Here is a 26,580-nt window from a genome sequence, read left to right as displayed (position 1 = left end):
AATACCTACGTGTTCAATAATGGATTTAATCCCTGGTTATTTTATTCATTATTTATTTTATTTATATTTTCTCTTAAATTTAATCCAATTTTATTTCAAAATATAAAATTAAAATAGCGTTTTATTACTTAAATATTGAGACTATGTGATACAAAATTTAATTTACTTTTAACCAGTAGATTTAACTAGGAAATGTGGCCCATATATCAAATAAACCGATGTGAAAGATGTGAGATCTTTTAAAATGGTCCACTTCATTGTTAATTTTAAACAATCCTTCTAATTGTATGATATGAGTCAGTAGAACTTTTTATTTAAACAAAGTTCTGATAGTAATTGTTATATCATGCATATTGTTAACAATCTCGTGAGTTATGTCATAGTATGGATACATAGATGTATATATTGATTTAATTTTAACATATTCCAGTAATTCAGGTACATTTAGCTATAATGCAACATTAAGCAGTTCTAAATTAAATGGCTTATTATGAATGCCTGTGTTTCAACTATATTCCGACTTTTGTCTACTGCTATATACGTGAAATTCGTATGCTTAAAGGAAGTCGTCTAATATCACCATGCCTGAGTCTAATTGAATTTCGTGCTTTAGATTAAATACGAAGCCGTTTTCAATTAGTCCGGATTTACAATTAAACAAGACCGAACCTAAAAATCTTACATTATGACTGTCATGCGAATATAAAACGTTATAAATTGGCCGACGTAAGAAGATTATGGCGGGACGGGTTCCACATTGAAAATCGATTGTGCGAATGATACGTAGTCCGTGATAGATACGTAATGATCAACAAGTTGGGCATACGTGGCACGGAAGTGTACGCTATATGATTTCCTTTCGGTCGTATGGACGTTACGATTTGCGAAAAATGGAAGAGACAATCCGGAAGTACACCATCTCAAGTCGTTTCGACTTTTCCGGTTCCTTTGCTGCGTCCACAGGACCGGAATCGTATTCCTTTTGATTATTTATGTCGCCAGCTGACAGATTCCAGTTTCAATTATTGGCCAATAAATTGAAACTACTTCAAAGGTTTTAAATTGAAAGACTGTTCCTCTTAATACTCCGTCTGTGCGTGTCTTATTCGAAATTATAATATATATTAAAGTCTAGTGAAGTTTAATCGAGTAACTTAACTAGATACTGCATTTTATTGAGGCTTTATTCTTATATATTCTCTTGATAAAAATTCGCCACTGTATTTCCCTATCACAGCTCCGTTGTTGTCCATTTTCACTGAATTATCCTGCGGAAAATTTGAAGAGCATCTCGTCGCAATCGATTGAATGGAATATTTATTTATTGTGTCGAAGTGCTTTCGTCGAAGCGATCTCGCCGGATCTGTTGCATTTTTCATGTCCTACAAAGCATAAATATTAACCGCTTGACTTATCAAATATTACACCGAATCCTGGATGGCATTTCTATAAAATGAAAACAGTTTAGTCTCATAATTTTCCATTTCTCCCTCGTTTTTCGGTTATCCATGAAAAGGGGAATTTTCGCCCCGATAGATTCTTCCGGCCACTGCCGTTTCTGGCCAGATTGCTTCGTTATTATTTATACGACTCCAGACTGTAATTTCTTAATACATATAACAAACAGAATTTATACTTAATTAATGAACAAAAAAGCTTCAGTTCAAAACATACTTAACGGTAAATCGGAACGCTACGTCGAGGCAAAATAGCTCTCAAAGGCATCCTCCCGATCATCAATAATCTCAATTTTGACACATTGATAAATTGAGTGCATAACACCGCCTCGAACAATAAACAATACACAGTGAATATATCATTTAGTTTCGTTCTATTTGACGCGGAGCAGGAACCATCTACCTAAATCTCCTTCCGGAATACGTCTCTAACGAGTGCCTGGAAATTTGTGTGCCGGAATTCCCCTGAGGAATGAACGTGCAGGAATTTTATGCAACTGCGAAGTTTGATTATTGAAACTATATGTTTTTTTGATCTGAAATTCTCGTTGGAAAGGGGAATTAAGTGGGGTACTGACCTCAAACTAAGTCTACATACTTTTATATCCGTGGACCTTCAGGGGACTGGGGATCGATGATCACAGATTTTTAACTTGGGTTTACCCAACAATTTGGCCAGTTGTTAATATGGTATTGTGAGTAAATTAGTCTGTAATTAGTTTACCGTGAAGGTCCAATTTTATGAGTAACTTTTTGCCCTGAAAACTAGAACTGATTGACGTGATATAAATTGCAACAGTTTGAAACTATGATAAAACATTTTAATCATCAGAATATTTAATCCAACTTAAGGGACAGATTTTAAATTAAGTGTCGATCATCTCTTGTTACTAATTAAATCATCCATTATAATTTACCGTACACGTGGCCTAATTTCATCGAGTATGACGTTTCCTAGGTAAAACGGAAGACCAATACAAAATGCATCCAACTTTCAGTTCTTTTATGCTCCTTGCTGGCCTTGCTCAAAGGAATTTCCTGCCTGACTTTGTCATTTATCAAAGGATTTTTCTAACCGTTTCTTAAAATGTTCACTTAAATACGGTCCCCTTCGCATTCGAAACACACGAGAGCTCTCCTTTATTCTTACAATTGGAATAAAGTTGCTGCATTCATAGCGAAAACTTGTAGTTGAACAATAATGATCATTATTATAAATCGTGCCATGTAAAGTGGCCAAAATCACGTTTATTTTCTCACATCATCGTTTTGTAAATGCCCAAAACACATTTATTAAGCTGTTGCCGATTTATGCATTTGTGTACAACAAACACATCAGGATTTGAGCCGCCGTAAATTAATTTCCCCGCCAGCTTTCACCGTAACGCCAAGATAAAACTGAAAGAGAAGCCCTGCAAAACACATATTAATTATTCCCGTTACTTGTTTCACGAACGGTGCGGGACGGTGAAGTGGGTAGGAGTTTGGCGGAGAGGGTGGCCGTAATGTTCCGCATTTAGACCGCTTTTTCCCTGAACTAAAATTCTTCAGCATTAAGTTGTAATAATCTATTACCGCAGATTCCTTTGAAACCCTTTGAAAACTGTTAAGCCGGCCGACGTAATGACGAGAAACAAAGGAAAATCCGAAGGAGCTACTGCGACGTAATCTGTTTTAAATTATGCAGTTGTTTTTAAGATATAATATTAATTTAAAGCGTTTTATCGCGCACGGCTTCGTTCGTTTTATTTTTATTCACTAATGGTGCTAAATCGTTTTGTCGTTTGTGGGTGGCTGAAGTGACTACTTAGCTCGTTCCAGGTTTTGGAGTCTCACGTTGTCAATTAGTTTTAAAACATTGATTTATCTATTTGAAAACAATATTCACCATTTTCTATTGTACATACTCACAATCAAAGATAAAATTAACAGAATATCTTTATTAATCAATACTAGGAAAAGAATTGGTCCAAAATTGGATCTTTGTGGCACCCCGAAAGACGTCAATTTGCTTTTATTATGTGTGATGTTGAATCCAAAGAAGTTCAATTTGTTGAAAATTATTACATTTTAATTTTAAAATGATTGCTTACCGGATTTCCTCAGAACTCAGATATGAATAAACTTCGAAATATTGGTCGGAGGTCTGTAAAGTTGGTGCGACAATCCGCGATTCAAACTGCAAATACGTATTACCACGATAAGTTTTCATTGAAAGTGCGAAACGAAATTCAACATGAATGTTTGCTAAAATCTTGTTATATTTGAATACATATCGCGACAGTCTCGTCTTTTATGCGAAATGCAGCACGAACAAACAGAAATGACGTTTCGCGTATGACTCGATAAAAATGCAATTTTGAAATGTACTCTCGCGCATGTATATCCTTTCAAATCTACGACTATTTACTGAACCACTTACACGTTATTGAATACGTTGCATACACCTTTGAAATAATTTTGAGTTGCACGGCTCCGTACCTGTCTGTTGAGTGATGGAGTAACGCATTTGGATTCAAAGTTTTACTTTCCTAGATGTTTTATTTAATAAACTTTGTCTCATATGTTGCAAGCTAAGTTGTCAACTATGCATAAACAATTTCAAAGATATTTAAGGTGGGAATTCCGTATGGTAAATAAACAGAAATAGAAGAAAAGAGTGTGCCTCCATTTTTTGGTAATCTTCCCAAAATACCCAAAGAAAGTGTCCCTATTGTTTCCTAGTGAGCTCCAAAATATTTCAAGGATAAGCATCTTCAAAACCATTATGGGAATTATTTCATCAGGACCAATGGAACTGTCAGGACACTCTTTACACATTGATACCTCGAAATTATTTAAATCAGAGAGAAGAAAGAACATTTTCACAAAATGGCCAACCAATTATTATTTCGTGTATTTTATTTGGAGAGTTATTTGGTGATACCACAATAACATTTGAACATCTTAACGCCTGTGGCAATTTAACAGTTGAAAAATCGGATTTAAACTCAATTTTTTATACATGCGTTTCAGTACCTTCAGGGAATTACTCCTTCATTTGAATGAAAAGGCATGTGGAAACATTTTCATTCATTGGGGGATTCCCCTAGTGTGGGGTCTTAAATTTTTATGCGAATAGTTCATATTTTTGTATTTTTATTGTAGCTTTTAAAATAAAATAGTGTCTAACATTGATTTTCAGTGGAAGATGGCAAAAACTGAAGTAAAATTTTACTGGAAAATAAAATAAAAAACAACAAAGAGTTTAAATTATAAATTGTAAATTATAAATTATAAATTATAAATTATAAATTATAAATTATAAATTATAAATTATAAATTATAAATTATAAATTATAAATTATAAATTATAAATTATAAATTATAAATTATAAATTATAAATTATAAATTATAAATTATAAATTATAAATTATAAATTATAAATTATAAATTATAAATTATAAATTATAAATTATAAATTATAAATTATAAATTATAAATTATAAATTATAAATTATAAATTATAAATTATAAATTATAAATTATAAATTATAAATTATAAATTATAAATTATAAATTATAAATTATAAATTATAAATTATAAATTATAAATTATAAATTATAAATTATAAATTATAAATTATAAATTATAAATTATAAATTATAAATTATAAATTATAAATTATAAATTATAAATTATAAATTATAAATTATAAATTATAAATTATAAATTATAAATTATAAATTATAAATTATAAATTATAAATTATAAATTATAAATTATAAATTATAAATTATAAATTATAAATTATAAATTATAAATTATAAATTATAAATTATAAATTATAAATTATAAATTATAAATTATAAATTATAAATTATAAATTATAAATTATAAATTATAAATTATAAATTATAAATTATAAATTATAAATTATAAATTATAAATTATAAATTATAAATTATAAATTATAAATTATAAATTATAAATTATAAATTATAAATTATAAATTATAAATTATAAATTATAAATTATAAATTATAAATTATAAATTATAAATTATAAATTATAAATTATAAATTATAAATTATAAATTATAAATTATAAATTATAAATTATAAATTATAAATTATAAATTATAAATTATAAATTATAAATTATAAATTATAAATTATAAATTATAAATTATAAATTATAAATTATAAATTATAAATTATAAATTATAAATTATAAATTATAAATTATAAATTATAAATTATAAATTATAAATTATAAATTATAAATTATAAATTATAAATTATAAATTATAAATTATAAATTAAATTACAAATTACAAATTAATTACAAATTACTGTAAACTGTAAACTGTAAATTGTAAACTGTAGACTATAAACTATAAACTATAAACTGTAAACTGTAAAGTATAAACTATAAACTATAAAAACTAAACTATAAATTATTATAAATTATGAATTATAAATAATAATTAATAATTAAGGATTTCAATGAGTCCAATTTGTCTCAGATGGAAAGAGAGATAGATATCCACTAAAATTCAATCAAAATTGAATAATCAAGAACTTATTATGTATTAAAAAATAATATAAAAATAACTAGGTGAATAAAAATATATCTCACATGTCAAATTTAAGGAGGCAAAATGATAAAAACATCCTTAAAGATACCCATATCAGTATAAAAAAGAAACTCCTTCAACTTGAAAATCTCGTTAGGGCATCGTCACGTTTATACTCTTTTACAGTTAAATAAACAGGGACGATAAAACGACAATTCCCAATTACCAGCCGATTATCACGTGCATCAATGCGACAAATGTAAGCTCACGAGATCTCCGTGTTTCCTTTGAAGAGATTGGATCTGTCCGTTCAATTGCTTTAACGATACAACACGTTTCATTTCTCGGTAATAATGCGATTTTAAATAAATCCCTCCGACTATCGACAAAATTAAAAAAACAAAGTACCAAACAAAATGTATCGTCGTATTTTTCAACGATTTATGCCCGCCTATCGAAAGGAATCGCATCAGCGTTATGCGATTTGGGAGGCTCTATTTGCAATACACGTTGAGCACAACACGAGCGAAATAACATTTAAACATCAATGGTGTTTTGATCAAAATTCCACGAAGCTCCGACACATTGACATCAACTGGTAAACCGCGGGTGAATTTCATAAATTTCTGATTTTCTATGCGATGAACCGAATAAAATATTTGTGTGTAGAAATTGGACTTGATCTCTTTCAAATTAATTAAGAGCCTGTCTTTATGGCGTTCCTTCGATAAAAGTCGGGACAAACAGACAACATTAAATCCCACGCCGTCCGTATCTGTGTCAATACTGCAAATGCACTTTCCAATCAGATGTTCGTTGCATTTTCATTCGATGGCACTAATTAATGACCGGACCGGACGGATCACGTAATAGATCTTTTCATGGCACACTGAAAGCCTTTCTGTTCCATCGCCAATCCCGGATGCCGAATAAATTCTGTGCCCCCTGAATTACAGCTGTGGGAACAAAGGGCTTATGGAGTTTTTAATTTGGCTCAATGATGATGGACGCAAGATGTTGCCCGAGATGAAAGTTTCAAATTACTTGTATGGAACTGAAATATTGGAGGTTTATTTATAGATATTATTTATTGGGGACTTTGGTAAGAGCAAACATGACATGCTAGAAGAAAAGTACAATCCGATTTGTCTCCATGGACAAATACTATTCTTGTGATACATTACAATTGCCTTGTTCTATTGGGATTTATTTGTTGGTTTTATAACCGACAAATTAATGCACTTGTATTGATCTTTAGAAACTCAGCAAGGAGTGAACAGTATTTTAAATTATCAATTTTGTTGCAGGTGAGTTGGCTTGGGGATAGCACAAAAGCATATTTCTGTAAGTAGATTATCCAAGGTAAAAAGCATAAAGAACCCAGCAGTTACTTACTTAAAGACGTATTAAACTAATAACCTAATACGTAACTAGTTTTATCGCGAATCTCTGGTTGAAAGCACCGCCGATAATAGATCGACAAAATCAGATTTCCACCGGTAAAAATAAAAAAAGCCGGGCCACGTAGGCGAGCCCGGCTCCTTTGAAGCTAATAAAATAGGCCCATAGAATCTGAATCCAATCTCGGATCCGGTACGTACATGTACCGTATGTTTACGGGATGCATTTATCCGTCGCATTGTGTCGTATAGAGCAAGACACGTATGGATTTTCCTTATCTCGTCAAAGGGGGAATCTCCGCCGTGCGCCAGGCGGGAAGCGTTTTTGAAAGCGGACCCCCAATTCCAAGTAATTTAATCCCCTCAACGCGAATATGATTGATTCGCCACCATTCGGTATTTTCGATATTTTTCTTTTTCTGGCGAATAAATTACAGGGAAAATCTACGGCGTACAATTTTTAAAGGGCGCCGGTTCCATTGAATCGGGACGGCGTTCTCGCAGACGTACAGGTGTAGGCACTCAAACGGCAGCTTTTCTATGGAATGCGTATGCGGAATGGTGAAAAACTCAATCCGGTAGTCGGGTGCTTTTGCATATCAATTCTGTTTGCAGGAACTTACGTCGAATAAAAATCTGCTGAATGCGTAAATAAATGTTGTCTCCTTTCAGTCCGTAACAAACGCATAAAAGGTCTCGGCTTTGTTATGAAAAATATGTTTTGTCTTCTTTAAATTTTCTGTGATTCTACAAATATCTTGTCTCCTTTTGTGTTCTTTATAGAAAACACATCTTCACATTTTTACACTATAGGAACGTGAAGGATTAAAATGAGAGTATCTCTACTTGGTGATTCTTGATGTGTCCTTTTTAAATGTTGTCGATTAAAGGAAGTATGATGTTTTTTTTAAAGAAGTATGGAAAATCTGATGACACCTCAACAGAAAATATGGAGGAAGTATTGTATTTTTACTCGTAAAAAACTCTAAAAGGATAGTGGTAAAGTTCCTTTCCTTTAAATGAAAAATATCTGTTATCTTCTTTAAATTTTCTGTTCATCCTCTAAATATCTTGTCACCTTTTGTGTTCTTTATGTAAAACACTTCTTCACATTTTTACAATATAGGAACGTGAAGGATTAAAATGAGACTATCAATAATCTCTATTTAGTGATGAAGAAAAGCTACAGAGATTCTGATGAGTCCCTTCTAGATGTTGTTGATTAAAGGAAGTATGATGTTTTTTTAAAGAAGTATGGAAAATCTGATGACACCTCAACAGAAAATATGGAGGAAGTATTGTATTTTTACTCGTAAAAAACTCTAAAAGGATAGTGGTAAAGTTCCTTTCCTTTAAATGAAAAATATCTGTTATCTACTTTAAATTTTCTGTTCATCCTCTAAATATCTTGTCACCTTTTGTGTTCTTTATGTAAAACACTTCTTCACATTTTTACAATATAGGAACGTGAAGGATTAAAATGAGACTATCAATAATCTCTATTTAGTGATGAAGAAAAGCTACAGAGATTCTGATGAGTCCCTTTTAGATGTTGTTGATTAAAGGAAGTATGATGTTTTTTTAAAGAAGTATGGAAAATCTGATGACACCTCAACAGAAAATATGGAGGAAGTATTGTATTTTTACTCGTAAAAAACTCTAAAAGGATAGTGGTAAAGTTCCTTTCCTTTAAATGAAAAATATCTATTATCTACTTTAAATTTTCTGTTCATCCTCTAAATATCTTGTCACCTTTTGTGTTCTTTATGTAAAACACTTCTTCACATTTTTACAATATAGGAACGTGAAGGATTAAAATGAGACTATCAATAATCTCTATTTAGTGATGAAGAAAAGCTACAGAGATTCTGATGAGTCCCTTTTAGATGTTGTTGATTAAAGGAAGTATGATGTTTTTTTAAAGAAGTATGGAAAATCTGATGACACCTCAACAGAAAATATGGAGGAAGTATTGTATTTTTACTCGTAAAAAACTCTAAAAGGATGGTGGTAAAGTTCCTTTCCTTTAAATGAAAAATATCTATTATCTACTTTAAATTTTCTGTTCATCCTCTAAATATCTTGTCACCTTTTGTGTTCTTTATGTAAAACACTTCTTCACATTTTTACAATATAGGAACGTGAAGGATTAAAATGAGACTATCAATAATCTCTATTTAGTGATGAAGAAAAGCTACAGAGATTCTGATGAGTCCCTTTTAGATGTTGTTGATTAAAGGAAGTATGATGTTTTTTTAAAGAAGTATGGAAAATCTGATGACACCTCAACAGAAAATATGGAGGAAGTATTGTATTTTTACTCGTAAAAAACTCTAAAAGGATAGTGGTAAAGTTCTAAGGATTCTGTACCTTTAAATGAAAAATATCTTTTATCTCTAAAAGGATAGTGGTAAAGTTCTAAGGATTCTGTACCTTTAAATGAAAAATATCTTTTATCTTCTTTAAATTTTCTGTTGATCCTCTAAATATCTTGTCACCTTTTGTGTTCTTTATGTAAAACACTTCTTCACATTTTTACAATATAGGAACGTGAAGGATTAAAATGAGACTATCAATAATCTCTACTTAGTGATAAAGAAAAGCTACAGAGATTCTTGATGAGTTCCTTTTAGATGTTGTTGATTAAGGGAAGAATGATGTTTTTTTAAAGAAGTATGGAAAATCCGATGACACCTCAACAGAAAATATGGAAGTATTGTATTTTTATTAGCAAAAAACTCTAAAAGGATAGTGGTAAAGTTCTAAGGATACTGTACCTTTAAACATCCTTGAGCTTTGTTATGAAAAATATCTTTTGTCTTCTTTAAATTCTCAGTGATCCTCCAAATATCTTGTCACCTTTTGTGTTCATTATGTAAACTACTTCTTTACATTTTACACGACATATTTAGTAACCTAAAGGATTAAAATGTCTCTTCTTGGTGATGAGGAAAAGCTCAAAGATATTGCCTCCTTTTGAGTTATTTATATAAAATACTTTTTAGATGTTGGCAGTTTAAGAAAGAGTGAAGTTTCTATTTGAAAATCTAATGACACCTCACAGTAAAATATGGAAGAAGTTTTTTATTTTTCTTTATAAAAACTCCAAAAAAAGTAATGATGATTAAGAACCTTTAAATAACCTTAAACTTTATCTTAAAAAGTATCTTTTGTGTTCTTTAAATTTACTGTCATACCCTAAATATCTTGTTTTTTCAGTTTTTTAAATAAAATGAAAATATCAATGATGAAGAAAGTGTGATGTTATATTTTGAAAGAAGTATGGACACCTCCAAAAGAAAAGTGGAGGAAGTATTGGATTTTTAACACTTGTCTGATCTTGCCTAGACACCCTGTACAAATCCTCAAGCAGATCTTTTGAACTCTTCCTACATCATGAACATAAATTATTCACAAGAGACAAAATCAACCTTATAATTAGAAAAGCCCTGCTCATCTTCATCTTATTTTCATAACTAAGGCAACAACAGAAAATGCACCATATTTTCCAAGATGTTTTATCATCCAGCATTACAATTCCGAAGAAACAGATAAAATTTGAATACAATAAACAACGGATATTCTATCTAACTTCCCTGATCTGCCAGTTTTTTCCTCGGAGCTGGGGCAACGCTCTGCAAAAAATAAAACTGCTGCGCCCACCAGTCGACTTCCGCAAACGTGTGGAATAAATGGTGAACGGCGTCGCCGTTGCATAATCCGACGTGTGTAGCCGACCACATTCAGTTGATGCTCGGCGTGAGCAGAGCTCTTCCAAGTTCAAGGCTGGTGCCTACGCTCACCGGATTTATGTTGCATTGGTGGAGAAAGGCGAGATAGGTCAGCAATAAATAAAGTGCACTTAAGATAGGTAAACGTACCGACGGCATCAGTATCGGTTGATGCCACAACAACGGTGTTCGTCATGACGATTTTGGTCCACGATTGAAACGGTTCATTCAAATTGGTCGGCTGCAGTGCGCATGAATTAAAATTGTTTTGTACGCTTTGACTAATTAAATAATAAATTTTTAAATACAATGAGTTTCGCAATCACCAACACCATTTGCCAACAAACAAACACTCATCGATGATTCAAACAACAATTGAAGTAAATAAATCAAAGTGCCTCGTTGTGGTAACCATTAAATATAATCCAATCGTTTACGAAAAAAACAATTAGATGTAATATTTAACAACGCAAATTGAGAAACCTTTAAATTTTCATTAGCCCATCATAAGTTTGTGCCAAGGTTAAGCCAAACAATAGACGTTGTTGTTTATTTGATGGCAATCCGATACAATCGAATATTTTCAATAATTCGACAGTCCGACCACAAAATGTCGCAACTCGTTCACCTTAATTCTTCGGCCGTTAAAGTTTATGGACCGGCATAAATCTTCTTGACCTCAATACACACGGGGAGATGCGCCGAAAGTGAAATTAAGCGAAAAAATCACGGTTAACGATTAAATAATTGGTTGTGCGGCGAAAAGTCTTACAGAACAATACCATTCACCGTGGCGAGTCTTCGAGGTCGTTGTACAGGTTAGACTTCAGATTCTGCTGTTATTGACACGAAAATACGCAGGTTTTACGTTCATTATCATAGCTGCAAGATTTCGCGCCCAGCGCATTGCAAAATTACAGCCAAATTAGGTAGAAAGTACATAAACTGTTAAGAAACATCGTTAGATTATAATTTAACTTTTTATTACATAATTGATGTAATGTTTATGTGGTTATAATGTTTCTTCTTTATATAAACGCTACATTCCCATATTTTCGATATTCTCCATTTTGAACTGTTAAAATTTGAAAAGGTTACTTTCTTGAACATATTGAGTTAGTTACGTATCATTAAAGTAAATCTACGCAAATGCCTAACCTAATAAGCCATCACATAAGTAGAGTTAAGTGTTTGACAGTTTTATTATATTAGAACCTCGAAGAGCTCAAACTTTATGATACAATTAATAAGCATTATGGTAAAGTTGCACTAAAAGGTTATTTAAGCTCTTTTCTTTGTATTTTTTTTTTATAAACACTTTTTTATTGACTGCTACTATTTTGACAGAAATTTATGGTGTACTTTTATTTTACATGTTGAAAGACTGAATAAACGGTCATAAGAAAAAGGATTTCTAGTATGAAAACAGAAGCACCTTCTGAAGTGGGTATATACCAAATTTCATAAAAAATTATGCATATTCATAATTTTGTAAAAAAGTTTAAGATCATATTCTTCTTATGAATTTATTATTTTAATAATAAGTAATTTATGAAATATTTGACAAAACTACACCACTGGATTAAGCACCTTCTGAAATGGGTATATACAAAATTTTATAAAAAAATTATGCATATTCATAATTCAGTGGAAATTTAAAATCATATTCTTCTTAAAATTTATTATTTTAATCAAGTAGTTTATGGAAAAAATGGACAAAACTATATCACAGGATTAAGCATCTTCTGAAATGGGTATATACAAAATTATATAAAAAAATTATGCATATTCATAATTCAGTGGAAATTTAAAATCATATTCTTCTTAAAATTTATTATTTTAATCAAGTAGTTTATGGAAAAAATGGACAAAACTATATCACAGGATTAAGCATCTTCTGAAATGAGTATGTACAAAATTATATAAAAATATTATGCATATTCATAATTTTGTAAAAAAGTTTAAGATCATATTCTTCTTATGAATTTATTATTTTAATAATAAGTAATTTATGAAATATCTGACAAAACTACACAACTGGATTAAGCACCTTCAGAAATGGGTATATACAAAATTTTATAAAAAAATTATGCATATTCATAATTCAGTGGAAATTTAAAATCATATTCTTCTTAAAATTTATTATTTTAATCAAGTAGTTTATGGAAAAAATGGACAAAACTATATCACAGGATTAAGCATCTTCTGAAATGGGTATATACAAAATTATATAAAAATAATATGCAATTTATAATTCTGTGGAAAAAATTAAAATCTTTTTCTTCTTAAAATTTATTATTTCAATCAAGTATTTATGGAAGAAACTGACAAAACTACATCACTGGATTAAGCACCTTCTGAAATGGGTATATACAAAATTTTATAAAAAAATTATGCATATTCATAATTCAGTGGAAATTTAAAATCATATTCTTCTTAAAATTTATTATTTTAATCAAGTAGTTTATGGAAAAAATGGACAAAACTATATCACAGGATTAAGCATCTTCTGAAATGGGTATATACAAAATTATATAAAAATAATATGCAATTTATAATTCTGTGGAAAAAAATTAAAATCTTTTTCTTCTTAAAATTTATTATTTCAATCAAGTATTTATGGAAGAAACTGACAAAACTACATCACTGGATTAAGCACCTTCTGAAATGGGTATATACAAAATTTTATAAAAAAATTATGCATATTCATAATTCTGTGGAAATTTAAAATCATATTCTTCTTAAAATTTATTATTTTAATCAAGTAGTTTATGGAAAAAATGGACAAAACTACATCACTGGATTAAGCATCTTCTGAAATGGGTATATAAAAAAATTTATAAAAAAATTATGTATATTCATAATTCTGTGGAAAAATTTAAAATTACATTCTTCTTATGAATTTATTATTTTAATCATGTAATTTATGTAAAAAACACTGCACCAGTGGATTAATCATCTTCTGAAATGGGTATATAAAAAATTTCATAAAAAATTATGCATATTCATAATTTTGTTGAAAATTTTAAAATCATATTCTTCTTAATGCGTATTATTTTAAACTAATAGTTTATGGAAAAAACTGTCACATAACTACACCACTGGATTAAGCACCTTCTGAAATGGGTATATGCCAAATTTTATAAAAAAAATATGCATATTCATAATTCTGGGAAAAAAATTAAAATCCAATTCTTCTTATGAATTTTATATTTTAATCTAGTAGTTTATGGAAATAGTTAAAATTATATTCTTATGGTTTTATTATTTTAATCAAGCAGTCCATAGAATAAGCTGACAAAACTACACACTAGATTAAGCTCCTTCTGAAATGGGGTTTATTTCTGCAGTTTAGTTAGATTTGTTAGAAATGTCTAGTTTATTTTTTTCAATTTTCATGTCTAAAATGGTTTTAGGACAATGAGAAAAAAATTACAAAGTTTTTCAAAGTGTTCCGCTGCAAATGGGCCATATTATAAAATAATTACTTATAATTAGATTTATAAAAATAAAACAAATAAAAAATTTGTAAAACGAACACATCTATTATTTTTAAGGCTTTTTACCTTTTTTTAAATATAATTACCATTATTTTTGGTGTCTTCAAGGAGGTGTATAAGAAGAAAACCAAATAAAAAATGAAATACTCGGTTTAAACTTGTTACACAAATTCAAATTTCACCTCTTGTTGTTCTTAATCAACAATCACTATGAAATTGGAATGCATTGTACAATTGAAAATTCCGGAAATTATGCAGAAACATAATGTAACATAGTTGCATTATTCATCCGTTTGTTTTCCATATTTACCACGATATCTGCATCAAATATATCACGCAGAACTAACCACTCAAATATGGCCAATAACCCAACACATAAGAGCCATTCTACAACTAAATACGTACGCAACATAATTCCGGAGCGCATCAAACCGTAGATTATAAAATGTTTACCGGCATATTAGGTCCTTGACGTTCGCCAATCGTTAAAACACCCATGTAAAACACATTTGTTGTAAAAGCCGCGTGCACCGAAAGCTCGCGTCCTAAATTACTAAAACTACACTCCGATGAATAAGTGAGCTGCAAACCGCGTCGTGTCAATTTATTTCACCTCCCCGGGCGCCCTAAATATCGAGTCGGGTATAATCTATTAGCCGCTGTATTTTATTTTTCATGTTCATTTTTATGCGCCGATATATATGGCGATCGTAAACAGCCCCAAAATTTACTGTACGACCTTCACTTAGTTACAAATGGCGCAGCAATTTTATTTGGGCCGCGTAAAACCCCGGGTTTATTATTTTATAAAATGAGTAGTTTCATTTAAATTGAAATAAAGAAGTTTATGGGTTCGTGGGGCTGCGGGATCCGTTCTCAATTTTATTACTGGCTTTTTTTACGGGGGTAACAACGGCATAATAAACGTTGATTTGATTATGTATTGTGTGGTACTGATGTAATTTTACGGGTAAAAGTTAAATAATTAATTATCTTATTAATTACGTTTATTACGTGATGTTTTAAATAAGTTAAAATATATTTATTTATTTACAATTGACTTAAATCCGTTTTGTGATTGAAATTAACAGAACGGAAGGGCAAATTTTATCAATTTTTGATTAAATTAATTAACAATACTAGTTTATATATTTTAATTATCTGTTAAAGTCAATGGCAATTTTTGCTTTAAGATTTTTGTTTAATTTTTTAATCAATTATTACACTGTAATAGGTTAATATTTTTCTAATAAAAAATTTGGATTAAATCAATTATTTCTTTTTTTGGTACAGAGTGTGTATTAATCTGGATATCAAAGCACATAAAAGCTTTGATGTTGTGGCAATTAAATTAAAAACGTTGTGAAAGGAAGTGCACTTTTGTCGTAACCTTTAAAAGAGAGAAAAACGTAGAAATTAAGAAATGTGATTTAAACTAATGTATTATAAATGAACCAAAGTAAAGCTTTGATTTTATAAGAATGTTACAGTTAACAGATAATTTTTTGTGACAGAAATACATGTTATGTGTGTATGTGTCGTAGAAAAGAAGATGAGAAAAAGAGTCTATGGTGCTGTGTCTATATGGATGAAGTTTATTACAATGAATTGTAGGTATGAATATTGGGATAATACATACCAAGTATAAACACGATTAGACCAAAGGTTCAGGAATTATGAGCCTAAACAATTTGTAAATTTTAAATGTTCTTCAGGAGAAATTTTTTAAAAAAATATTTAGATGTTCTTTATTTTTGGACGTGTTCTAACTGCCCTCAAATTTTAACTATCTATTTTACACCTTGTATTGGTAAATTCAAAGAATTATAGACCAAGATGTTGGGTAAAACAGTTAAATTTTGTACGTAGCATAGAGTTTTCTCCTGATTCACTCAGTTATGCACGTTGGTAAACAACGGGAAATGCGATAACACCCTATTGTGTTCGCCTGATACAATACCATTGCGTAAACCGTATTATACATAAGGGAATACATTTCGTAATTACAACGCATGTAACGAAAAGTAATAATAAAAAAATAACGGCTACTCATTAAGATTTCATCACGTATTTGCCCCCGCCGTAGGCATATGTGACAGGTAACGAAAAAATGAAACAGTAACGCACACAAATGGGAGCTGTGAGAAATTTTCCACCTTTTGTCAGTCACACGGGGCCCGCGTGCATTGACGGTAATAATAACATTTCTGCGGATAAATGGGATCAATTAGTGGGGCACTATTAGCGGGCTCGTTAACATTCAAACTGTGAGAAATGTGCGATGGAGGGAATCCTGTTCTGCGAAATGCCGACGTCGAACGCTGCGACGATTTACGTGAGTCAAGTGGGAGGCGAATGGTCCTTTCTGTTTCTAATGTCAATGTTCACTTATTGTGATTGAAGCTGTTTTAGTTTGTCACGAGTCGTTACCCAAGATTTCGCTTGGATGGCACAGATACTGTTAGATTTGGCTAATTTCGTTTTAAGTATTTGTTTATGATGCTGTATTTGAGCATTTCAGGCTGAAAATTTCCGAAATTTGTCAATTTATCACATAACAAATTATCAATTACTATTGTGTTTATAGAGGTCTGTTGTTCATAAACAATCTTCTCTTACACATATTAAAATTACCACTTACAAATATAAGCTGAGACAAGTCTGTAGAATGTTGATAATAAATCCATTAAAAATTGTTATTAAAAAGAAACATTATAGAATGGAGAAGGGTAGAAACAAGTTCAAGGAAAGAATTACCAGTTTCCTGTTTTAAGATAATAGATCAATTACGATTATGTGTATTAGAAGAAACAATATTCATTTTAAATATTAATTTATATAGAAAAATTAATTTTTTGTTCTGTATTTTAGAGATATTCATTTTAAAATTTTATTTATATAGAGAAATATATTTTTGTACTGTACTTTAAGAGATTTTCAGCCTGAAGATAACTGAAATTTTCAACTTTCTAACCCAATTTTTTACATAACAAATTCTCATTTAATATTTTGTTTATAGGGATAGATTGGCCGTAATTAATATTCTCTTATAAATATTAAAATTACCTCTTAAAATATAAAGACCTAAGTTAACAACATGGAATATTGGAAATAAATATATTAAATATTGTTATTAAAAATAAACTTCCTGATAGGGAAAGGAAAAGGTTCAAGAAAAGAATTTCCAGTTTCCAATTTTCAGCTTTTAGATCAATTATAATTATTTGTATTAGAAGAAATAATATTCAGTTTAAATTTTTATTTATATAGAGATACATATTTTTGTACTGTACTTTAAGATATTTTCAGCCTGAAAATAACTGAAATTTTCAACTTTCTAACCCAATTTTTCACATAACAAATTTTCAATAACTATTTTATTTATAGGGATAGATTGGTCGTAATTAATTTTCTCTTATAAATATAAAAATTACCTCTTAAAATATAAAGACCTAAGTTAACAATATAGAATATCGGAAATAAATATATTAAACATTGTTATTAAAAATAAACTTCCTGAAAGGGAATGGAAAAGGTCCAAGAAAAGAATTGCCAGTTTCCAATTTTCATCTTTTAGATCAATTATAATTATTTGTATTAGAAGCAATAATATTCATTTTAAATTTTTATTTTTATTTGTACTGTAATTTAAAAGATTTTCAGCCTGAAAATAACTGAAGTTTTCAACTTTCTAATCCAATTTTCACATAACAAATTCCCTGTTACTATTTTGTTTATGGGAATATATTGATCCTAATTGATGATCTGTTATAAATATTAAAATTATCACTTATATTGAATATTAACTTCCTGGAAAGGAAAGGGTGACTTTCAAGGAAAGAATTGCCAGATTCCAATTTACAGGTATTAAATACAATTATTTATATTAGAAGAAATAATATTTATTTTAAAGTTATTGTTTATATAGAGAAATGATGTCATATTTATATCTCTGAAATGTACTGCCCGAAACTAATTGAAATTGAAGCTTTTTCAGCCAATTCTTCACAAAATAAACACTCGTTACTATTATTTTAAAAGATTAAGTTAACAATTAACAACAGTAAAAATAAATATCAAGTCCATTGAATAAAGCAATTACTTATTTTTTAGAATGTTTGGCAATTCCCAAACACCTAATTCAGTTAACATTGTTGTTGACTTTGGAGATTTGATGATGAATGCAGACGCAGTCTACCTTCTAGCCCCCATACGTCGGTGTATATTCATGGCCGACTCCAGTGTCTTCTTGCAGACGCAAGTGCATCCTGTCGCTTAATTTATTCAGAGTTAATTACTCCAGTATCGCATTAAGTCGGCTTTGACTTGGCCAGCTTCCCGTGAATTGGCGTTGGCAGTTAGATGACGGCGGTGGGTCGCTCCCAAACACAACAATGGATACCTAATAATTAACAATGTGTTTCCTTCTCTCGTAATTAACTCCGCTGTCGGCGGCCTGTCCACCTATTAATTTCGTTAGAGTGACAACGCACCATAAACTTTTCGCAGGGGGATATTAGGATTTTGGGGGTCTCGTCTAAAGACGTGGCACACACCATACGCTTGAGATATTATCACCCTTATTTATTTCTTTTGTGCAAGCCAAGTTACTTGACATTGTTTAGGAACGAAGCCAATTGTTGCGAGAATGAAGCTTATGTAAGGGACAACGTACAAGATGTTCAAGTCAAAACTTTCCAACTTTGATTTTAATACACGAGGTCCCATGTTTTAGTCGGCTGATCAATAAAAGCTAAAATTTCATCCTTGAAATGGCCAACTCTGGTCTTACAATCAAATATTTATACTTAAATGATGTGATTCAATAAATATTGGTTGGTTTAAAATTGACCATCATTATTTTTGAAGGATTTCAAAAGGATTTCGTTATGAAATATCTCATTAAAGAAGTTATCATTATGAATAATCGATACAAATTAATAAATGATGTAATGTTTTAGAAATCGTAACTGGGACGCCTAATTAACATGAGTAATTTCAGGTTTGAAGATTTTGTTTACATTAGACGTGAATTATAATTTGGCAATTACCAGAGAGTGCATAACATGAAATTTAATTAGGTTTTTTATTTCGTTTCTGTTTACATGTCTGGGATTTTTTGCCATAAAGGATAAAAAATTAATATTTGACTTTGTGGTTGGTAAAAAATATTAATCATAAGGATGTGGATTTAGCTGAAAAAATAAAATTAAATAATGTGTAATTTTGGTTTTAATTCGGATTTAAACATGTAGATAAAGATGCTTTTTACACACATATGCCTCCGGTAATAATTGATAAAATGTTGGCGAGAAAAGTTCAAGGTTTCTTCAGTAGCTTTTACATAAATAAATAAATAAATATCTCTTAGAATTTTCAGTTTTGAGAAATGTCATCAGGAAGTGTTTAAAAGCAATAAAAATATTTATTTGTATATGTTTGGTTTAAGTTCAAGAAAATACATGAACTATTTCCATTTTATTAACAAAAATAAAAATATTTTGAAGAAATGTATGAAAAATATTTCATGACGATAAAATGGTTTAATATCAGGAAAAGCACATAAAAACTAATTTTAAATATTATTTTAACAAAAAACGGTCAAATAAATATAATCATAAAATGTAGACAATTAAATTTTATGTTTGTTCCTTCACACATTGAATAATTTGAATCGTTAATAAGAGTTTTGCTTTATATGATAGAAAACAGAAAATTAATTTCTTCAGTATATATGTTCATATAGTTAAAAATATGCACTCAAACTATTTTTGCCAAAAATATGGTCTGTTTGTGCTTTGATCTGGTTAATTTTGTTCCATTTGTACTTATCAATTATGTTTAATAATCCCAGCCACTTTGCGGATGAATTTGGAGCACGGTTGATTAAAAAACCACTTACTTTACCCGGCAAATACACCGAACAATATAAAAGTTTTTCAAAATCCACCGTACAGGGGCACGGACGAATTTCTCGGCGCTTAATATCGACATGGTAGAGACACGATCCGATCCATTAATAACGGCGCTGTGCATGCGGCGGGGGCGAGCGGGAGGTGGTATCTTAATTAAATCAAAACAATATGGCCACGTGAAACCGAAATTAATTTGGGGTAGGAACTGCGGCACCCCCCGGGCCACCCACTCCACGGACAAAGTGCCGCGGCGGCGGAACTGCACAGGTAGGAACAATGGCGGGGAATGTGATAGCGGTGGGCCGACCTCCCGGTCCCGGGATCCCGTCACATCTGACGGGAGGAGATTACGATTCCGATGTTTGTTTTGCATCATTTACCGACGACGCCGCACACTTTTTCTTGACGCGGCCCGTCTGTCTGGACGGCCCTCCACTTGTATCTGGCTGCGAAAGTGTCACGTTTTATTTGGGATATTATGATGGAATGTGGAAATTAGGAACATATGCAACTTTAAATTATGCGGGCTGTAGAGAGTTTCAAGATCTCTGCTTAATTTGTAATAATGTAATGGAGAATAGTTTCATATTTATGATGTTTTCGCACAGAATTTGATTAATATTTTTACACATATAATATTTTTACACATATATTTTAACGAAATGTAGTAACAAAAGACTGTTAATACTAAAAAACACATTTATAATATTTATAATTTATATATGGTAGAAAACCTTCAGCTGAAGCTATAGCTTTATACTTTGAATGTTTATCATCATTATCCTGTTGGATTCTTCTTCATATAAGAGTATATTTAATCTAACTGAACACATACAATATCGTCTACATTTTTTTCAAACTGTCAGAATATTTATTTGTGGAACTATGGTACAAAATTAAAATTAGAATCATGTGCAACTGGAAATTATAGAGATTTTAGAGATTTTCAGGATCATAATTTATCATAAAATAATAGAGAATAATTTCATATTTATTATGTTTATGAACAAAATATGCACTTGTAATATGGAACTATTTATAAATGTTACTTAACTAATATTTTTACATATATATTCCAACACAATTACATTATGAAGAGAAAAAATGTAGTAACAAAAGCCTGATAATACTAAAAAAACACAATTTTTAATATTTATAAGTAGTATATGGTAGAAAACCTTCAGCTGAAACTATAGTTTTATACTTTTAAGGCTTTGAATGTATATTATCATTATCCTGTTGAATTCTTCTTCATATAGGAGTATATTTAATCTAATTGAACCTATACAATATCGTCTACATTTTCTTCCAACTATCAGAATATTTATTTGAAGAACTGTGGTACAAAATTAAAATTATAATCATGTACAACTGGACATTATAGAGATTTCAGAGATTTTCAGGATCATTGTATAATTTGTTATAAAATAATGGAGAATAATTTCATATTTATTATGTTTTTGACGCTTGTAATGTGGAACTATTTATAAATGTCACTTAACTAATATTTTTACATATATATTCCAACACAGTTTCATTATGAAGAGAAAAAATGTTGTAATAAAAGACTGATAAGGCTAAAATAATATATATTTAATATTTATAATTTGTACATAATAGATAAACCTTCAGCTGAAATCACAGTTTTATGTCTGTAAGGCATTGTGTGTTTAGGATCATTATCCTGATGAATTCTTCTTAATATGGAAGTCCATTGTCTTTCAGCATATTTAATCTAATTGAACTAATACCACATCGCCCAAAACATCTCCAAATTCTCAGAATATTTGCATACACTTTACCATCCATTTTACCTTTAATTAATCCACTTGGAACAGTGCCACATCGCCTAAAACATTCTAAACCAGAATATTCCATCATCCATATTTAGCTAAGCATAGAAAATATTTTTTATTAATTATTTAATATTTTAATTAATGTTATGGATTTTAGACAATTTATACTGGTAAATTTTTAATTATTTTAAACCCGAAAAAAATATTCAATTTCTCTTTTCTGATTGCTGAATTGTTGTCACAAGTGAAGATACTCCCAGTAAATTATTAAGTTCTTATCTTATCATAATTATTAATATAAAAAAATTGTATTTAATAAATATACATTTATTTTAGTAGAAAGTACATGGAAATTGCATTTAAACACGAAAACAATTGTACAATATGTTGGTACTCTAAATAATACTGAATCGATATTTATAAATAATCAATTATGCAGAATTATTTATCAGAATGATTTATTTCCGCATAATGGAAATGCCTGCTTAAATATAAATATTATCAACGATTTAATATTCATGCTAAAATTGAATTTTTTATTAACAAATTCAGATTACTGTAATTAATTTTCATAAATAATAAAATTCGATATAAATAGGAAATTATATTTATTTTGGCAATAAATGTAAAATTAATTTTGTTTTTAATATTCCTTCATAACCATTTGGTTTTTTAATTAGTGTGGCAGAAGAAAAAATAAATAAATTAAATGGTGGTTTTTAGCAATTCCTGCAAATATCAACGACGGGACTAACATAGAACGTGTTGCCAAACCGTGATGATCATTTATTCAAAAAATGTCACATAACTAAACTATTGTATGCAATTGACTTGCCCCAAAAATAAAGTAGGCGACACTACATCCAAAATTATACAGTAGCACACCAGCATATTAATTAAGTTTACTTCCAAAACCTGTATTTCATCTGCCAACAACGATCATATCACCTCTGCAGGACGATTTATCAATCGCGTTGACATATTTGCCTTTCGACTGGGGCTTTGCTGGTAAAATAACCGACGATCAACACGCAAAACTCTCTGTTGAGGCATTAAACAAAATTGTTTAGGACAACGGCTAATAAATACACAATAGATAATCTGATTGAAGCAAATATAAACGGTTTTCATCGAACGCAATAATCAAACTCCGTCCAATCGAATAAACGTTAAATCAGCTTTTATTGGTCATTTTGCCAGGTCGAATTATCGTTTAAAATTCTTATTAATTCGGTTATATGGGGAATTATCAATAATGTTTGACGTTACATTGTTTTTGAGTGATGGCTGGCTCTTCAAATGAATTTCGTTCGCGTTCACACAGGCAGGATGTGTGCAATCAAGGGATTATGAAATTCAGTTGTAGCCGATGATTTACCTATTTAAACCCATGCATATTTTCATTTTATTAATGTATATCATGATTACATGTTATTACTCACAATCAGTAAAGTGCAGACGGTTATAAATATGCTAAAACACAAGGCTTTAATGCATTTATCTGATAATAAGTCTTCTAGTAATTATACTTACACGTATATATTATAATTTTTTGTCCTATTCACATCTTTTGTGATATACGACTCGGGCAAGTCACATGTTAATGTCACGGTCAGCCTTTGCTTACATTGTATTTGTTTAATGGGGATAAAATTATTCAGGCTGCACATATCTTCTTACGGCGTTTTACAGGTGTATCCACTTGTGTTTTGCTTAAAATCCAACGTGTTGGTAAAAAATCCTTGAACTTTCATTAACGTTAATCAGCAGTGTGTGACATTTTTGCCGAATTATCATAATGTGGATATAAAATATTATAACGTTTTTGCAGTAGGTGAACAACGGGGACGGTTTTAGAGGCTACTGCGGCTTTGTAAGCAAGATTCGTGTCAAAGTTCCATAAATGTTTTATTACATTCATTGTTTTATGTACATTTACATATAAATTTGAATTGATATTGTAGATAAGGTAGTAAAAATGTGTGTAGTAAGATTTAATAGATTAGTTTCGGACACTGCAACGTAATTGCTTTATTTAAAATTGATTGTTTTCCAAGGGTAAATTATAATAATAAAAATTCTTTTGTATTTTATTAAAATTCAAAATGAATATGCATACACGACTGATAGAAAAAAGTCACAGTTGTGGGACAGGTTTTCTTCTTTTGAATTGTTAATGTTTTAGGAATCTGATAATTAATTATTAATAACAATTTCAAATATTAAAATAATGTTTATCTATTAAATAAATTAAATAAACAAAATTTATTTCTCGTTTAAATTTGTCCTTTCTTAAATTTAAAATACATTTAATTAAATTGTTTTTTAATAATATTTAATTTAATAACTTTTAAAAACATTACGTATGTATGAGTATGATTTAAAGAAACTTTTTTTTTCTTCTCTTGACTTATGGATACTGTTTTAAGTATTTAATAATTTATTATTCAAATAAATATTATTTTTTCATATTACATTCAAATATATTCAAATTATTCCTGATTTATAATTTAATTACATAAATTTCCGATTAAAACAGGATGTTTAATAATGTTATAATAATAAAATAATATTATTTAAAAATATTAAATGGCATACTTATTTTTTAAATTATTTTTTATAAACATTCCTTAAAAATTAATAAAAATTCAGATCTTCATTCAAGTCCCATTAAGGTACCTAAAAATAATATATATCTTTTTTATTTTTTTTTTTTATATTTTAATTTTATAAAATTTATTTATCCGAGTGTACATTTAAATATTTAAATTCATTAATTCATTGGCATACTCATTTTTTAATTTCTTTTATATAAACATCAAACATAAAAAATTAATAAAATTGAGGTAATTTTTTTTTAATTTATAATAAATGCTATATTTTATTTCTATCTTCATTTTAAAGAGATACAACAAAGACAAGATCTGCAAAATTTGAATAGATAGCTGATAAAAATAATAAAAACATATAATTTCGTTTTAATTTTTTTTATATTTTAATTTTATAAGATTGTGTTTCATTTATCACACTTTTGAATATTTTATTTAATAATTTGATGTGTAATAATTAACTATATAATAATGTTATAACAATAAAACAATATAAAACATTTAAAAATATTAAATGGCATCCTTATTTTTTTAATTTATTCTTTATAACATCTCTTAAAAAATTTAATTAAAATTAATGGATTTTTATTTATTTTTCAGTAAATGCTATTATTTATTTCTATCTTCATTTTAATGAAAAGTTATACACCAAAGATAAGAAATTCAGATCTGAAAAATTTGAATGGGTACCTCATAAAAATAATAAAAATATATAATTTCGTTTTCATTTTTGTTTTATATTTTAATTATTTAAAATTTATTGTGTTTTATTTATTTGACTGTTAAATATTTAATGTGTGATTGAACATATTTAATTTCATTTAATTTATACATTATATTTATAAAATAATTAATAATAAATGGTATGTTTATGAAAAAAATAGAAATATATACAAACTGAAAATATAATATATAATTATAACCAATTTAAGTACATTATTAATATGAAATCTATCTCTTTTTTTAACATTGATATGAAATACAGTGAATATTAATTATTAAAATTGATTCTGAGTAAATAAAATATATAGTTTTAAATAATTATTTATTATTTTGATTATGAGAAATATAAATGCACATTTATCCTTTTGAACGCAATAAAACATTTTATTAATTTAATATTATGTATTTTACACAAAATAAACAAATAATTCCATTCCATATGTATAATATTATTTTTTATTGATTTTGTTGTGTTATATATAAAAAATACGGTGTGTAATAACTAAATGTACAAGTTAATTTAACATAATTTTTGAATTAATGTTGAAGAATTAGTTATTATTTAAAGTATAAAATTTGAGTAATTTGGAGAAAATTTTAATCTATAGAGCTGTCAACGAATTTTAAATAACGAATTACAAATGAATATGCATAAACAATAGGTATAAAAAGTCGCAGTTGTGTGACAGGTTCTCTTCTCTTGGCTTGTTACTGTTGTGTTAAGAATGTTAACATTTAATTACTACCGGAGAAACTAGAAAACAAACTCCAATAAAATAGCCAACAGAAAATATTGGAATATCGTTAACCTAAAGCAAAATTGGGTTAGAAAACTTTCAATTTTCCAACCCGATCAAATTTCCCTCGAACTCTCCCCCAAAACAACTTG

The 26,580-nt window shown here is 29.0% G+C and overlaps 1 protein-coding gene across 7 annotated transcripts in view; it reads left to right on the top strand.

Annotated features, from left to right (window-relative positions):
- Positions 1–26,580, top strand: part of LOC109602114 (polypyrimidine tract-binding protein 2) — a 319,967-nt gene that overhangs the window by 111,432 nt on the left and 181,955 nt on the right. The window lies entirely within an intron of this gene.

This window comes from Aethina tumida, chromosome 5, assembly GCF_024364675.1.
Source record: "Aethina tumida isolate Nest 87 chromosome 5, icAetTumi1.1, whole genome shotgun sequence".
NCBI lineage: Eukaryota > Metazoa > Arthropoda > Insecta > Coleoptera > Nitidulidae > Aethina > Aethina tumida.
The sequence above is the reverse complement of the archived record's forward strand: the minus strand, read 5'-3'. Positions and strand labels throughout refer to the sequence as shown.